Below are 15,942 nucleotides of genomic sequence, written 5' to 3'. Positions count from 1 at the left end.
TCGTTGCAAATATTTCGTCGCAGATAGGATCGTTGTGTACGAAAGATACGGAGAGGCGTTCCTTATCGAAATTGTTGTAACCCAGACACGAGTAACCTCTTTTCCCGGTGTACCCGTAACGGCGCAAACTACTTCGCGAACGAAGTTAACGGCAAAGAAGACAAAATACCGTAACGATCGCCACGTGAACAACAACGTCGAAATGAATTTCTTTACTGTTCGAGGAACCTCGAAGGAACGTAACGACTTCCTTCTCGTGTAGCTTTAATCGAGAGCCGTATCACCGGGTACTCGGTTCCTCGAGGAGGGCTGGTGACGAGGAGGGATTGCCAGAGATCTCGAAGGAGGGTTTTCAGGGGTAGCCAGGGGGAACGTATGCATTTCTCGCGGAGCTCGGAAGTGCTTTATTTCCATAGTGCGCCCGTATCCGTACACACCGATAGTCATACTGATCTCTAGAGGCACGTTGTTGCCTCCTGGGTGGTATATACAGAATATAAGGCGGCTCGACAGAGAGAGTCTCGGGCGTATCGTTGGCTGGTATGCTTGGCGCAGCTCGTTCGCCGAAGGCAAAATTGTCTTTCTTTCGGTACGGCGAATAGTCGCTAAAAGTAAAATCTAAGAAAATAAAATACCCTCCACGGTATGCTGCTGGTCTTCTTAAACTGCGTCGATAGTGTTTCGCGCCTCTTTGAAACAGCTTAGCGTACGATCGAGCGCCACGCTCCGGGCCAGCAAGCGTTCCATTAACAAGACGATTACTCATCTCGCGTGTGAAAGTTGATACACGTTGTTACCGATTTCTTCTCTCCTCGTATCGTTGTGGAATTTTCCAGATGTTGAGAACTTCCAGACCAAGTCCATGTATTTTGGCCACCTCAGCCTCGCGACATCCTCTCCTAAGGTCGAATCGTGGCGAACCTTTGGTCAACCCTTCGTGATTCGCAATTTGCTTGTTGCCTCCCATCTTTAATTTTTAAGGGTGTGGTGGTCCTTCGTTAGTTGATGTATTCGATTCGATTCGATTCTTGGTCAAGTGTGAAGTTTCAAATGCCCATACATAGGTGAATCGGCGTTGAAACGTACCGTTTCTATGGTTGCATCTTATTGGACACCTATTGTGACGTCAATTGGCCCGTAGTTGTGGCCTGACGATTATTCGTTGGCCGAAGCGAGCGTTCTGACTCGCAGAGACATCATTTCTAGATCTAGCTTCAGATTTCACTCTCCCATTGGTCGAACTAGATATATAGAGCCGGTGATTCGGCTAATTCGAAAATATTTTCATCGATCAATGGCATTCGATGCTTTATTTAACCGAGACTGTATCGAGCAGTGTGCTGAGAATGTAATAGATGAAATGTATTATATATTTATCGACTTATTTATAATTTTAATCGAAGTCTGCTATTATATAGGTAACGTACTAAAATTTTTTATATTCAGCAAGGACGTTTATTCAATTTTCAAGTTACCAGTAGAATTAAGAATAGGTGTCGATGTTGGTTAAGAAATTATTCATTGACTTTTCGTGATTGTTTAATGCGTGGTAATTTGAAAGGGATGTAGTTTCGGCATCCAATATCTAAAATTTTTAAACATTTCTTAATCGATGTCACGTACGAAAACATCGATTTCTAATAATTGATTACAATAAGCTATATTCTATAAGCGTATTATTGACAAATACGTTATTATTATTATTATTATTGTAATATATTTATTGCCATTGTCATGATAGTAAAATTTAACACGTACAATTAAAAATTTATACGTATTAAAGAATTTGGAAAAAACATTCCTCCACACATTGTATTATATTTATCATTAAGTTGTTCAAGATTCTGTCCAGTAGAATAAATATTAAGCGCAAGAATATGCGCGTTTGTTTCTTTTGTGAATTGATGTTTTGAACTTTCAAAGTCACCGCTTGATTTAGATGATAATCGAATGCATTATTGAACCGTTACAGGAGATTGTAGTTTCTTCCATCGTAAATGGAGAAAGGTAATAGAGTACGTTTACAGAGAAGATTCTAACGATCTAATATAGAATGGCTGACATCTCCAAGAACATTTTTCAAACAAAAGGAGAATCGATGTACATAATTGTATAATCTCTCGTCATCTTAACGAAGGCAATTAGTGCATCAGATTCAAACATAACGGTAAGATTTATAATGTAGTATGCACAGAATATCGTATTAAATTTTCCAGATAAAATACTTCTCAGACTTATCAGTGAAGTAAGATGTTTTATCTTTGATCAAGCGTGACTTCAGTGATATGTATAAAATAGGTACGGGACATTTTTCACCTTGAATTGTAGCTTTTAAATTCAACGAAGGCTTAGACTTTCTAAAATACATTCTATGCATTCTCTTAAGTAGTAAATAATTATATAGGACAAACTACGAACAATGTTACAAGCTCTAACCTCGAAAATTATTAGACAGCGACGCTAGTAGCGATAAATATTGTTGGCATGTTAAAAACACGTGTCAATGCTGTTTTGAACATTTTATAAAATGAATTAAAAAACGGTAAGTTTGTCTCGATGTATTTTCACTTCTTAATAAAAGATAAATAAAAATAATAATAAATGATTTTTTAAAAGCGGAAAAGACGTTTCTTTAATAGAAACAGGTGGTTTCCTCTAAAAAATGCGTTTTGTCCTTATTTTATATAATTTCTACATTATAACTCTACAACACAAATAAAAGGTTTAAACGTAATTTAAGTCCTTATTGGCATATCAGTAAAGATTTAAAAAATGTATCGACCTATTTTCGGTCACATTTTTCGATAGGTCGAAAGTTTTCGTAATTTTTATCTTCTTCCAACAATCAACGAATAAACGACTACTCGATGGATCAATAATTTTGATTTATTATAAGTTTTGAAACACGTGTTAAGGCTTATATTCTTATAGTTATTTACTTATCGACACAATTGATCCGAGTTATTACATTTACGTAATTACCGTACGATGTTAGGAGCAGTAAATGTCAAGTACTAGGTTGTATAATTAGCCGTATAATTGAGAAATATTGGGAGTTTAAGGATATGACAACTTTAAATGAATATGCATATGGCTCCTAATTAGGTTGGCCCGATTAGTGAGGTAACATTTCACTTGCGTAATCAATTTATCGGTGGGTAAGCTGTTACGCATGACAGTCGAATAAGATAATGCATTGCTGTTTCAATCACGAAAACGGAGGATCGTCCATTCGTATCGTAAGCATTTTAATTACGGAGGAATGAGCAACATTTATATGACAAAGTATATACGGTACCTAATCAGGAAAATTGCTCATTATTCATATTGATTTAAAGATTTACGATTTCACGCCGAACCAGTGCATCTTTGAACAATTTCAAATGATATTTTTTACAAAATTGAGCTGCAACTTTGTAACCTAAAGCGATTTATAATTCGCGATACAACCAAAAATTTAGGATAAAATTTTGTTACTTATAGTCATCCTCCTCGAGAAAGTCGATTTTGAAAAAGTCTCTTTTTTAAATAAGAGCTCGTCTATTACATTTCACTCGTCCTAGAATTTCCTTTTACAACTTCCATCTATATAAATGATAATAATAATAATAATTTGAAAATTATCAAATATAACTATAATATAATAATACAATGTACTTGTGACAATAAAAATGTGATATATAATAATACGATATGATATTAATGTATCCACGTGCTTCAACAGGAAAGTAATATGTAATTATTGTTGAGACACGAATCATCGCGTATTCAATGTACCCATGTGAATTATGATAAACGAAAGTTAATTGCGGCCAAAGAAACAACGGTTGATAATTTACGATCGACTGTTTGTTCCTTGAACCGTGAAGCTAAGTAGACGAAGACCTCGAAGGTTCTCTCGATTTCTACAATACATAAAAAGAGAGGAACACTCGATGTTCTTGGACGATCGAAGACCAGGTGTGCGCCGATCGCCATCACGGCGTTTAATTTATTTGTCATAATGTTAGGTCGACTAGGAATTTCAAGACACTAAAGAAGAAAAATTAATAAACGGTAAAGTTTTCGTGCAACACAATTATACTTCGAACAGAGTAAATTACCCTTAAATATCGCAAACAGCACATCGAATTATATTCGAACGTTACATATAACGGTGTTGTACATTACGCGCGTTTCCACTGTATTCTTTGTAAGGGGTGATTAACAAAAGAATGAATTTCGAAGAACGAAGATCGAAATAAAACGTTCGGTTCGTGGAACGTGTTTTTCGTTTCTTTCAATTTCCCACTGAATCTTCCGCGTTTGGCTGTGACACTCTCTACCGAGAACAGATACAACAATTCTCGGAAGATCGCGGGAATTCATAGACGTCAGGCGGGATATTGTTCCGCTTGATCGATCGACAGTTCAACGGGGTTAATCGGAAAATCTCCGTACAAAATCCGGCCTCAAGGGGGGAGCACGACGGCTATGGGACGGTTGAAGTACACGCTGCGTAACAACGAGAGGGAAAAATGATAGACGACGAAGGGCGAGAGCGACAGAGCGCGGGATGATGTAGGAAGGATGGCAACGATCGAGGAGGGGGGAGGTGGTGGTGCTGGTAGCGGAGAAGAGAGAAAGAGGCGACGTTCCGAACCGAAATAGAGAAAAAACCAAGGGAGAGGAAGAAGGAACGAGTCTAGAAGGAATTCCATAAAAATCGGTGAAATATGCATAGTACCGCGGAACGTGGAGGAGCGTCGCGACGTCGTCGAGTGTCCCCGGGGAACGGGAATCCCGGCACGAAGAAGAGAACGAATTGCTGGGAAAAGAAAGGGAACGGGTGGGAGGAAGACAGACGACGAAGAAGGGTGCCAGTAACGGTGAAGGAAGAAGATGCAATATGAACGGCTTGAAACGTGGCTGAAGGTGGGGGATTTCGAGGGGAGGTGGGGCACAACAGATAAAGGCAAGAAGGTCGGAGAGCGAACATTTGGAACGTCTTCTTGAACGAAATCTAATTTCGCTCCTACAGCGAAACTAAGCTATTTTCTACGCTATATGCGCGCCTAAGACCGCGCGCGACCGTTCTACCGGCGTTTTTCACTTCCCGCGTTATTTCCCTCCCTTCTCCTTGTTATCCTGGCCACCCTTATCACCGTAACGCTCGATGCTACAAATTCTCGCGAATTCGGACGGAACGCGTTCACAGTGGCCAGGAATGTTTCTAATCTTGTGACTTACCGTTTCGCGAACGGATATTTATAATACAAGTGTTTGTATACTTACGTACAGACGTTTCACAAATCTGAGAACGCAAACTGGAAACGATTGTACAATATTCTGTTTTATGCGTGCGGCGACATCGTTATTTCGCGGCTAAAATTTCGTTCGAAGAACTACAAAGATAGAAATAATCGTGCAGCTAGAGGTAAGAGTTTGCTGGGTCAGCCGTTCGAACGAGTTCATCAGCGATATTTTGTATGGAATGCAAAACTTACATTTTTGTAACCTTTAAATTTATATTCCGACTCGAAAACGAACAATTGTGTCCGAGCATGCTGAGAGCCTCTTATTCTCTTTGATGTTGTATCTATTGAACGTTGTGAGTCAAAATTACGATGTACCAATTGAAAGCGAAAATTATTAATTTCGAATTGTTAATTGGTATTGTAAAAAAACGTATAGGTATACAACTCGATCAACAGAAACATGTATAACGGAAACACTAATTTGGGGAGGAGGGGTTAGTACCTACCTTCATCAGATCACTGGTTTTGTTGGTTTTAAGATACTTTCATTGCAAATATACAATAGCACTCAAAAATATCTAGGCAAACATCTTTTTGGTTATATTTTGAAAGAACAAATCTAGGACCAAGACAAATATCATACGTTTACATAATATGGGACTCGATAAAGGTTTCATTTATTTAGAGGTATTTTTATAATTTTCCATTGCCACTAATCCTAATTGCTCGTCCATGAGGTTCTCTAACGTTTTACATCCCCCGGTGACGTTTAGCCTCTGTATTATTCCCGTTAAGGGCAGGATGATGATGCTGAACGTCAACATTGTTCTCTGTGAAAAGGAGAACCGGAAGAGTACCGTGTAAACTCGAAGAGAAAGTTAAAAGTTACGGAATGTTGAGTGCTAATGCTTGTTCTCGCAACGTGCAATTGCAGGAAACGATTTTATACGATGCGATTTTTGGTTTGTATTGCTTCCTACGTGAAACAGTGTAAAGCATAAAATTCATTTAGTAATTGTATTTCTCTACAATATATTTAGCCTTTCGAAACAGTAAACTTTTATTTAGTACATCTTCTTGATATCACGAACTGTAACGAATATATTTATTAACCCTAGCACGACATACTATTGCGCACAGAAAGTTAACGAATATCTTCCAAGACGTAATTCGTTGAGTTTGGACCTTTAAATGCCTGTTTTTCGTGAATATTGCTAAAAATGTGTATTTACTAAAGATGTGTACTTGCAACCCGGAACGAATAAGGGATTAAAAATGTTGAGTGCCTTCTTTGTAAGGAATGCTTTTGTTTCGAGTACAATAGCTCGTGACATGTTCGATCTGTGTGCTCGTGGTTACGTCGGGGTAATACTCAGGCGATTGAGAGTTGAATGCGAGTGCAGGAACGTGGATATCCTAACCGTGCGTTTATTGTTGGATGTTGGTGATCCCATATTGTGTTTGATTTTCTACAGAGTTTACATCTGCCAGCATCGTATTTCGAATTCATTCTCATTCATGGATTTGTCCTTAGTCGAATATTTATTTGTGAATCTCTTAACGAGAATCGTAAAACCGTTAATGCAGATACCAAACTAGACCTCTATGGATCGAAATTACTTGATAATCGGAAAAACACACCTTACCTTTTGTAAATATTTTTCGTCGCTTGTTAATAGTTTGCGTTTTCTATGAAAATTGCATAATAGAGAGAAGATTCGCCTTGTATTAAAAATTGATGCTGTATGCAGGAATTCTTATGCGAACTACTTTCTTTTATTCGTAACTTTTGAAGATCTTTAGCTATCGTGACTCTTGCGCCACCTTCTGTAAAAACTTGGTGCTATTATAAGAACAAAAAAAAAATGTATCTCTCGAGACTCGTGTCTTCAACGAAATTACAGACATTCTTTAGAATTTTTGCTTTTCTCTTTCAGAAGCAAATGAACTCAAACGACGTTAAGAGAGGATGATACTTTAAAGTTCCGCTTATGGATATCTTAATCAGTATTTTTTCATATACGTTTTCATCTCTTTGACCAAATTAAACGAACATTTAATTCGCATCGTGTTTAAGAAATATAGGCGTTAACTTTATAACTACTTTACCTAAGCAAAAGGGAACCGTTTTACTATTTTGTCAAAATCGAAAAAGTATGTCTTACTTCGACTGTAATAAATATATGTACATATTTAATGATATTTAATTTTTACGCTTTTCAAGTAGATCTATCGGTAAAGTTAACTTTACTTTTCAATTAAATTTCGTCGAGTATGTTTATCCTTCCTAGTTAAGTTACATTTTTTTATACATATGTACCTTTCTGTCGTAGAAGTATTGTAACTTTTCAGGTTAGTCGATCAATTTTCCCCTTGTTGCATGTTTTTGTGTACTGAATATTCTTCTATTTGGTGTTTCACCAGTGGTATTTGACATAAGGAACTTCGTTTGTACTCTATACTTCGATCGAAACATTGCGATTTACTCGCTACTGGTGTGCATAATACAAAACTATAGTAATCAGTAAAAGTATAGTAATCCTAAAATCTTAAATAGCTGAGGGCAATATTCTATCGAAAGAAGAGATTTTTTCTTGCTGGTATCCGTAAACGTTCTTTAAAATTTTGTTTATGTTTGACAAAACTTATCGAACAACCTATCAGATCGTTCCAAGAAATATATTACATTGTTCGGAGAGCCATTTCGTTTTTTCGGTGAGAATGAAACACGATTTTCTCAGAGCGTACAAACATTTTACTAAACGATACATTCTCCATTTTGGAAAACGAAATGACTCACAGAAACAAGCCAATACATATCCGTGCGTCGCAACAATTCCGTTATTTGCTTCGATAACTTCGCGCACACCATTCTCTCTCAGAAACCGAAAGGAAAACAAGGAGCGAAAGGTTCCTCGTGGTATTTGCACGGGAGAATTTTGACAGGACCATCGAGGGTCGGGGAATGCGGCGGGCGAGTGTACTAAAATGGGTTAGGTAGTGGTGTCTTCATGTGGTGCCGGGCTGGTGGCAGAGAGAACGAGGATTTCTGGTTCTGCCCTCATAATTAAGCTGGCGTTGGTTTTTGATGGCCACTAAAAATGTCGCGGAGGGTCGAATGGTTAAGGAGTTTCGGTGAAACCAAGGGATGTCGGGTTCGAGCACGGTCTCTGCGTAGCTGGGGTATATAAGGGAGTTCGGAGCGCAGGGCGAGGAACGGAGGAAACGTCCGAAGGAAGGAAAGGGAATAGAGAAAGGAAACCCTTATGCTCGGATATTAGCAATACCTAGTCTCGTAAAGTGTACGGCGCGGCAATTCGAATTACTTTGCGAACTCTTTATACACTTCCGGGCCTCCTCTCTTTCGCAAACCGTGGAGAATGTAACACGAAGGAGAAACGGGAAGGGGGAAGTTAAATGGGAAGACGGAGGAAGGAGAGGGCGGTTGAAATAGTAGCGAGGGCAGTGATTTTAATGCGGGCGGTTCTTAAATTTAACGTCACATTCCCATCTTCGCTTCAGCTCGCTCCGCGACGGCCACCATCGTTTACCCGTGGATGCGACACGAAACGCGGGATTAAATCGTACCGAGGTAAACCTGTACCAAGGTTTCCACGGTGTTAATTCGGTTATGCGGGTTAGAGCACCGAAGGTACCGCTCTTTCCACCGTGAAACGTTTCGGGCGTTTTAGTTAGCTCTTGCGAAAAGTTGTTCCATACCGTTCTGCGAAATAGTGCTTAAGATGCACGTAATAATAGGCACGTACCAGTGAATTCGGATTCGAATGAAAATATACAATGTTCCAGGTACGCGTATCCAGCGAAGGCATCGATGTTTTCAGTTTCGGTTACAGGAAACTGCTGTTTTCGCATTCTTTGCACGATATACGAGTGGCATTGCAAGTTTCTTACCGCGTAAATTTATTCTAAACGTTTGCGAATATCGCGTTCCAAATATTTGAAACGTTGTAACAAATGGTTTTACGGTGGACCAGTTTCGGTAAATTATTGCGAGCAGATTTCATTTTAATGAGCATAGAAAGAAAATCGAAAGAAAAATAATCGAACGGTGGAAATTTGACCGCGTTTCGTCATCGTTGTAAACTTTTTGTAACGGTAAAAGCTTCTGTAACCGATTTTCAATCATGATTACAACTTTGGTTATTAAATATTCATGAAACTATTTACACTGTGAATCGTCTCTTCCAAGGACTCGTGTAAATATTTCTTTCGAGAAATAATTAGCAACGATTCACGTAAACAACATTCTTCGTGCGAAGTAAATTGAAATGGCTCGTAAAGATTTGGTTAATTTATGCACGATTAACAATAATATAACAAAATGTAAACAAAATTTGGACACTTAACGTATTGTGTCAATTTAGATGTTGTTTAGTGTTCAAAAGTCTCCAGTAATGTGTTATTGCAAAGAATTCGAACAACGATACACTCAATTTCTAAATTTGAGTTTAATTTACGAAACAGTAAATTCCTTTTCGGAGTTTGCATATGATTTTAAAGTTCCCTTAAATTTGGGAACACGAAACCTACAATTAAATTTAAAATACACGTATTAAAGAAATTGTAGGCAAACGTAATAAGTATTAAAATCGTAATATGCATTTAAGAATCGATACTTACCCGAAGAGTATTTTATGCAACTCGGATACACCGAAAACGAAACGAGAGACCAATGCAAATCCAATCAGAAAATCAATTAATCCAGCAAGTCCAATAAGCAACTATGCAGTGATTTAACGGAATCACGAACTTCAATCTCGTACACAAAGGATACCGTGATCCGGTAACTTATACGAGTTTCGGTCGATACGTAATCCTGATTATTCAAAAGATTCAACTAAATTTGTTATTTCCAATAACGTTTAATCCTTTCGGTGGGATAATTGAACGAATAGAAGAGCAAGAGGGTCGTGAAACGGATCGAAGGTCGCGAAGGTGGGCAGCACTCTTTACTGCGCCGCGCCTCCCTGATTTAATAAGTTCATTACCTAATGAACAGGTGTACGAAGCAACCCACTCCCCCTCCAGTTGCGAATTCGCTCGCATCGGTCACCCTTCGATAATCAATACTTTTAATTACCGCATTTTTATGAATTCGGCTATAGTTTAGTTTGAATTGGATATGAAATCGATGATAACGTCGTCCATACCCGGACCAATTTTCGCGCCTCTAATTAATTTATCGGACGATATCCGTGAATGCTTCTACAACGCCGTTTATTGCCTTTGTGCTTCCGGCTCTTGATTTACCGGCAGAACTTTTCGCACCGAAAACGTTAGCCGTTTCGTGTAATTCCTTTATATCGAATATCGATCCATCGAAGTTCAAAAATTGACAATTAGATCGAAAAGATGTCAATAGTACTGTAGAAAAATATTGGAGAAAGGAAGGAACGAGAGCGCGCTGGTTTTATGGGTATTGTTTCGATTTTATCAATTGTTTTCATACATTTAGAATTCGGCGGTGAAAGCTCGAATGCGTAATTTTCAACGATACTCGGTACATTTTAAAATACGTAAATTTTGCATAATTTTTGTATCGAATCGTAACTCAAAAACTTGTCTCGGTTTTCGGAAAATTATTCACCAAGTAGTTAAGGTTGCACGAAGCTGAGGAGCTGAGTGTGAAATATGTAAAACGGGTGAGAACATTTTAAGCCTTTAATCTCTCGAGACAAAGAAAACGAACAACGTTGGGCATAGCCACGGCTTTAACTTCTTTCCTCGTTTTTTCCCCTTCTCGGTTCCGTCTCTTCTTTTTTTCGTTGTCCCAACCCCGTCCCCGCTCCCCGCAATCCCCTGTGCAATTGTCATGAATTAGTGGAAAGAGATAACAAAGAAAGAATTAAGATTCGTACACACCAACGTAGCCTGCTCTCAGTCACGAGGGTTAATGTATGCACCGCGGACTCTTTTCTTTTTTAACTCATCAGCTTAGATCCAACCTTGCTAATGGTTGCTTGGACTTCCTGAGCATTCCTTACCGCCGCCCGGATCGATCATCCGGACGGACAATGATAAAAACGAGCTGCTTTAATTTATCCAAGTAGTCACTGTGAATGTTTTTTAAGGGTTTCTCGAGCGGCCGCCGCGTTCATTTTTGTATCCCTATAAACCATACGTTCGACGAACAGAGTACACAGCCGGATCTCGAAACGAAAGAAACAAAAAAAAAATATTCAAGACGACGAGACGCAATAACAGTACACTGTCCCCGTTTCTGACTTTAACGAGTACTTGCGCTCTCCTTCGAGAAATTAAAGCATCGGTACAAACTCCGACTCGTTATCAAACTTTGAAATTGAACGACAAAGGGAAAGAAATTCACTGGTTGTTCCGAACTATGTCGACTAAAAGTGAATTAATGGAATTTCGAAAACCACTTTGCAGATTGCGTTGCAACGACACGGGCACCTGCAGGAACTAACATTGCAAATTACACGGAAGGTGTTTAGAATTTATCCGATTTATCGAATACACGTTCGCAACGTTGAATAAGGCGGCAGTTTAAACAACACGTTCGCTACGAGAGGAATATTCGAACGAAACGAGTATCTCGATACGCTTTCTATTATTGCACCAATGGAGGCTGCATTCGCGTGATCTACGAGCGACTTGTCGATGGCCAATCGCGAGCAGAGTCGCACGATCAACCGTATCTCTGACCGTACAACAGAGAGCGCCAGCGTTTCGACTGTTTTGCTGTCGCAGCATTCCCTCGTAATAGTTTCTCTCTTCTCCGTGTCCGTCCAACTCGCACGGGGTATTTCCCTCCCGTTCGTTTCGCACGCCCCCTGTTTCCCTCTTCCACCCTTTCGCTCTCCGCGCGGTTCTCTTCCGTCTACTTTGCGCGTCTCTCTTCCCGGGAAAGCGTTAATTAACCCGCGCGAGCTGCCATCAAATAAATTTCGGTTAGAACGTGAGAAGCAACAAATCTGAGTCAGGTGGTGTCAACTACGGCGAATGCGAGCCACCTCTTACTTGAGTTACTTCAGCGCGAGGCTTTTGTGGCTGGTATGGTATTATGGCGGGACACCCACATGCACGTGCACGCATAGATACACAGATATTTCTATATAGAAAAGAGAAGAGGAACGAAAAGGGAGATTATACGAGAGAATAAAGTATTATACGAGAGAATGAGGGAGTTGACGCGGGAGAGGGAGAGGGAGTGGAAGAGGGAGAGGGGCAAGGAAGAAAGGGGCCTGAAGGGGGTCGTAGCTACCAACAGCGTCACCGCATCTCCCGCGCGTCCTAATTAGAGAAATTTAAATTCATAGCCACCCCATGGCGCTGAACTTACCCCTCGTTCGCTCTCCTTCTCTCTTGTTTCTCCGCGAACCCTCTTTGCTTTTCGTTTCCTCGGTGCTTTCTCCTTTCTTTGTCTATTCCGTCTTGTTTCAATATTCTCTCTCTCTCTCTCTCTCTCTCTCTCTCTCTCTTTTTCTCTCTCTTTCTCTGTTTCACCCCGCCGCCGTACCGTTCGTTCCGGCTTTTATCCAACGTCCAAGCCCAAAGCGCGACGCACATTCCTTAACTAAAGCAATTACGAATCGCCTCCCTCGTGACTCGGCCGACTTACGCCAAAAGATAACGTCATTTTCCATCAGCCTTCTTTAGCAGCCCGCTACCTTCTTAGGGCCTTTTCGTTTCCCGCTGTTGATCTAATCGCGCATGTCTGCGAAACCTAAACGACACCGTGTCTACCTTGTTACGAAATGATTAATCGCGTCCTCGTGAAACAGAGATAGCGATGTAGAATCGATGCGTGGGCCGTGTTCAAAGCGTCCCCAGGTCTCGGTACCTAACTACAAGATACACCCGCGATACGAGGAAAGAAGCGCTTTAAACTGGTGAAGCAATAACTCAGACAGCTTCTGATTCTACTTTCCATTACATTTACCTTTCGCTTATACACGGAAGTGAATTTTACGCTTCATACCCAGCTGTCGCAAGTTCGTTGGAAGTAGACAAGATAAATAGCGAAGAAGACGAATAGTTCAACTTTTAACGTCAAATACATATTTCATCGAACCCAAAGTCCACCTTCAACGCGAAAGGAGATCGCGCATGCTGATTTTTCTTCGGACTTGTAACGTTCGAAAGAAACTCTTACCGAAGTACGTGATTGTGGAAGTTAATATCGTATTACGTCGAATTGGAATTACCAATCGATTTCGTAATCGTCCAACGATAAAGTTACGTGTTTAGACTCGATCGAAGAAACCGTTTACCCCGAACGTTTAATATTAATATTTTACGTTGAACGCTCCTGGCAATAACAACATTTCTTTCTTTCTCTTTTTGAAGTATTGTAATCACTTACTATATTCGCATAAGAGTGCACACGTTTCGTTATAATTGAATTTATTTATGTTAACTTGTTTAATAACTTGTATAAAACTTTGGAAGCAGATAGTATCCTGCCATATACATTTACATTTCTAGAAACATTATTTTGAGATGTTGCTTTCAAGAATTGACTTTTGCGAACAGATCGAATCATAGATGTTTAAGGAGAATCTTGCACGTACTATCGCACGATTCTTGTATAAATTTGAAGCAATGTTTGCCCAAATATCCATTTGTAGATGAATCCAATATACTTTTCATAGCTTAATTGTATAGTATTTCCGACAAGGAAAACAATTCGTTTCAAAATGATTAAAGAAGTTCAGAAGCGGCCTCATCGATCTGGTAGATAGAAAGCGAAAGAGTAGGTATATCCGTATTAATTAAAAATAATTCATGATACAAAATGCGAGACATTGTTATCGTATTTATTTCAATATTTAGTTTGTCTAAATAGATTCGTAACGATAAAAGAATAGAATGTTTGATTAAAAAGAATTCGCAAATCCTCATTAAAGTTGCACGAAATTATTTTTTTTTTTAAGTATCCAGGAACGAGAGTTAAAGTATTAATAATTTCAGCTGGATAAATGAGCGATCAATTGTGAAATTTTACTGTAAAATCGGATAATTAATATATTCGAATAAGTCGATTAAAAATGGTAATTAAAAAAACACAATTATAGTAAATGGAAAAAGTAACTTTTCACTGTAGCAAAGTTAGGACGTGCGGTGATTTGCAACCTAACAAGATTCTTATGATTCAACCGATACGTGTACTAATCGACCCATCGTACCGATTGAACCTCGGCTTGTTATTTATTCCGTAATATGCAAAACGGACTGAAAATATCGTTTGATTATTTCATTAAACGATGTAGAAAATTGTCCCAAGTACCAAAACAATGAAATGACCTTTAAGTTAATCGAATGTGTGAAATATTTAAAACGGTAAAGAAAAGTTGTACAAGAAGACTAAATCTGAACTAACGTATCACCGGATAGCAATTGATTAATTTGGCTAAAAATAAATACTAATCGAGGAAGAAGATCGTGAGGGCAATGTTTACATTCTTGTTAGGTTTTGCATAATAGAAAAGACAAATACATAGAATTATGCGTCAAGCTTCGTTTATACAGTCGTACAAGGGGTTAAGTTGTCGAATTCCTTGTATCCTGAGTCAATCCACCAAGGATGAATTAACGACGAGAGGTGGGAATTGGGCGAATGAACTGGGTATTTCGGGGCGGAAATTCGTAGGGTAAGCCCCTGGGTGATCTCTAGAGTGGTCACTAATACTCCCTAAGAACGCCTAGTGGAAGCTGTGGAACGTTGTTCCCCATCAGTTCGTTCTGCCTACTAACACTGAATGCATTCCTTCTTGATTAGGATCCCTTCCAAAAGCCGATTTGCTCGTATTTGGAGATCCGGCCGTTTCTATTGGCTGGCGAAGTGGTACCAATTGACTGTGATCTAAGAACCTCTATTTAATATTGGTTACTTTGGATCGACGTCCCTTTAATCTATGGTGTGATTGTGGTTTACGGTACAAGAGTTTTCCACTGTATAATCGTGTCATCGATATAGTTATTTTACGTTTTTCCTCGTCTTGCGTAATTAAAAAGTTGTAGAGTGCGAGATCTTTGATCCGGCGCAGAAATTTAGTTCTCCATTCGAAACGAATTGTTAAATAGGAAGGAGAACGAGAATTTCGAGAGTACAGCTTCTTCGGCTAGTTTTATTTCTTATTCTTTTCTCGAAGAACAAACAAATATGATTTCAATTTATGGGGAGATTCGTTATAATTGCGCAAGAATTCAAGTCGCACAGAGTTTTCGAAATGTTGGAAAGATCGTTCGAAGAACTAAAACAACCTCGATGTTAAAGTGTAATATAAATTCTCAAAAAGAATAAATTTCATCCATATCGTATCAATCTCCACGAAGATTTACACAATCTCGATTTTATGAATCGTGTCACATTTTGTCAATGGGCTCGATATGAAATTAAACGAATGGAATGTTCTTTTGTTTAATACCCTTTGTCGATTAAGCTACATTTATCAATCATGAAAATATAATTCTACATAATGTGTACAGTTCATGTACGGCTAATAAAAATATTATTAGAAAATGCATCGTTAAATATTGGTCAAACAATGTGTTACAAGGTCACGTCCGAAGAGTGAAAAGGGCACTTAATGAACTTTGCCAAAGTCGATGGATAGAACACGAAGGACAAACCCTTTTGAAAAACCTTTAAGAATGTTATTTATCGTGAAACGTCGACTACATCGAAAAATATGAAATAAAGAATTAATAGTACATACTG

Source organism: Ptiloglossa arizonensis, chromosome 1 (genome assembly GCF_051014685.1).
Source record: "Ptiloglossa arizonensis isolate GNS036 chromosome 1, iyPtiAriz1_principal, whole genome shotgun sequence".
In the NCBI taxonomy this organism is placed as follows: Eukaryota; Metazoa; Arthropoda; class Insecta; order Hymenoptera; family Colletidae; genus Ptiloglossa; species Ptiloglossa arizonensis.
This window is presented reverse-complemented; position numbering follows the sequence as displayed.